Source organism: Semicossyphus pulcher, unplaced genomic scaffold (assembly GCF_022749685.1).
Source record: "Semicossyphus pulcher isolate SPU_LCO1_2020_fin unplaced genomic scaffold, fSemPul1.0.p SCAF_13, whole genome shotgun sequence".
NCBI classification, from domain to species: Eukaryota; Metazoa; Chordata; class Actinopteri; order Labriformes; family Labridae; genus Semicossyphus; species Semicossyphus pulcher.
Window position 1 is genome coordinate 17,375,001 of NW_027211637.1, and position 3,166 is coordinate 17,378,166.

Sequence of the window (3,166 nt, forward strand, 5' to 3'; positions counted from 1 at the left end):
GCGGGGATCGACCTGAGAGACGACATCAGGGCGAAGATTTGCACAATTTTAACATGATCATCCTGTAAAAATAATTTTTCATATATAAAGTCAAAAGTCAAATGTTTTCACTTAATGATGCCTTTAAGTCTTTTTCATTATATTATATATTTTGTGAAATGATTCAACTGTTAAGAAGAACTTTTTGAAAGCATTGGGTGAACTGAAAAAATGTGTAATGGTATAACATTCATACTGTGCATTGTTTAAGGTATTCAGAACAGATATAACCACAGTAACAACCATTAATACAATCATTTAAAACAGTAAAATAATTTTAGTTCATAAAACATGAAATCAGACTCACAGTAATGAGTTGAATAAATATTAGACTCCAAGCATGAATTTTGGTCAAATATGTGCAGATAGCAAAGAGACAAGAACACAAAGAACACAAAGGCTTTTTATGTTTATTTATTGTGTCAAAAATCTAAAGGAAAAGCAAAAGATGTTATATATAGGTTTTCTCTACAGTCTTAAGTCATAGCTGAGTGCAGGCATTGGTCCTGCATGGTTTGAAACATAACATAACAACTAAATGGTTATGTTCATGAGAGATCAGACTTAACACCACTTTTCTGATGGTCACTTTAAAGAGAGAGAGAGACTTAGTTAATCCCCGAGGGGAAATTCAATTTTTTCATGTTACACACAAAAAGGCCCAAAACACACAAACAGGAACCAATGGACATGCATTAAAGGAGAGATGTCAGAGTGAGGGGGCTGCACATGGACATGCACACCGAGCTGTTGGTGCCTTGCTCAAGGACACCTCGACGGAGCCCAGGAAAGGATCTGGCACTTCTTCAGCTACCAGCCCTGATCGCTTGATCCATTGTGGGACTTGAGCCGGCCATCCTCTAGTTACCAAGCCAAGTCCCTCCAGAATGAGCTACCGTCTACCCCCTTACATGATCATAAATCACCAAAGAGAATGTAATATATTTGAGTGTTTGACTGCTTGACATTAGAATAACCAATACAAAATACTGAACTGCATACAATATCAATTAAAAGGAAGTTTTCTGAAAAGGCACCCTTATGAAAATTCACATTTCATATCCATGAATTGAACATTTGCTTCCACACTTTACGAAAAAGCAGTCCATTATAATCTATGGGGTTTCTGAGTGTTACATAGAGTCAACTTCAGAGAGAGCAACTCCAACAAGTCTGTTTGACTGTAAAAAAGAAGGTACACTGATATGTGTCTGTCGAGGCCGTTTCTCCCTATAGGCATGACAAGCGAATGCCAAAGGCCCCCAACCACCAGGGGGCCCCCATAGCGGTCAGTGGTGTTTTTTTAAGTGCATCATTTGCTTGAGAAAGATAAACTGTAGTCAATCCATATAAACCTTGGAAGTGGCATTGAAAGTGCTTTAGCAGTACCCCCTGCTGGATTGTGGACGATATGACTCTTGGAGTTTTTATTAAACTCTCAATTCTTAACATTTAATTCACGCTTAATACAAACCCAATAAAATAACATTTCTGTTCTGCTTGACAAGGCAAGTTTTGATTTAAAGATGGACACATTCCCAGTCTGAGTGTTTCCTTGTAATTGCAAGAGATGCAACTTGTACAATATTTAGTGATGTTTTGAAATGTGTTTCTTTCAGGATAATGTTTTGTCATTTCCCTCGCCCCCCCGGTTGGACTTCAGAATGGCAGTACTTAATAGCGCCACAAGGTGGTGTCTCCTTTTGTTTTGGTTTTGTGCTCGTGAAGCGTGTCATACTCGAAAGCCCAGGAATGCTCCGACCACGTGAGGAGTGAAGACTCTCATCAGTAATTAGTTGGTGCAGGCTATGCGTCAACTTCTGCTGCTTGTGTGAGTAGTGAAAGTAACGCCGTGGAGACCTGGCATTGTATATACGGTCCATATTGAGTACAGTAGAACAAAGTGCCGAGTGGAAATCCTCACTCTGTTGTCTGTCAACTGAAGTAGCCAGGTATCTCGGGCGTCTACTAACTGCTACATGCCGCTAGCCCTCTCCAGCTACACCAGCAACGTTACAACCAAGCGGCAACCTCCGGTGTTGAAAAAATGAAGCCAATGCGGAAGTGCAAAAAACTGCAGTTCCTCGAGTGGCCACTTGAGGCTGGCTCCAGAAAACAAGAAATAACATTACAGCAGGTGGGAAAATGCCCATTTTTAAAGCAGAAATAAACATGCTTACAGCCTGGTACAAAAAACGGTTTTGTTATAAATAGCTAATTTTATTGTTCATGATAACTGTACGGGGGGTGAATTTTTTTATAACACACCCGTTTTAATTATATTTCGTATGTCCACCAACGAAATAGAAGAGGCAATAAATAGGAGGTCCCGCTGCAGAGACTTGGCCCGTCTCAGCCAACAGAGAGAGGAAAGCCCCATTATAAGATCAGCTATTCTAAATAGTCTGTCTAGTAGTGAGAGGCATGAACTTCCTCCTCTCGCTCTCTGCTCGTCTTTAGATCAGCCTGCCTGTGAAAATATGGATACTCTTGATGCACCAGAGCCTGCTGGCACCGGGTCGGCAAAGATTGCGCCCATGACCGAAGCAGAACCTCTAACACTTTGCGACAACGAAGTAGAAGAGGCAACAAATAAGCAGAAGAGTCAGAAGGACAGGCAGAAGACGATTCAGAAGAAGAGTCAGAAGACAATTCAGAAGAAGAGTCAGAAGAACAGGCAGGAGTACAGGCAGATGAGCAAGCAGGAGAACAGGCAGGAGAACTGGCAGGAGAAGTGTCAGAACAGGCCAAAGAACAGGCAGGAGACTGGGCCAAGGGTCAGGCAGAGCAAGACTCCGAAGACCTGTCAGAAGAAGTGCCGGAAGGAGAGTCGGAGATGAAGAGTCCCACTCTCTCTCCCCTTGTTATTCTGGGTTTACTCCGGGTGCTCCGGTTTCTTCCCACATTTTTAATTCAACTATTCAAATCAAATAAAATTCAGAAAAATAAATAAAAAGCATGAAAAAGTATTTTATTGATGTAATGGTGTATGTTGATCTTTTTACTTAGATCTCCAAATGTGTCCTCTTTTATTGTGTTGAAAGTTGATGGTCTTTCCTGCATGGTGTTATGGTTAATAAGTGTTTTATGTATCGTATTCCAGTGTTCTTTGTATGTATTTACTTTT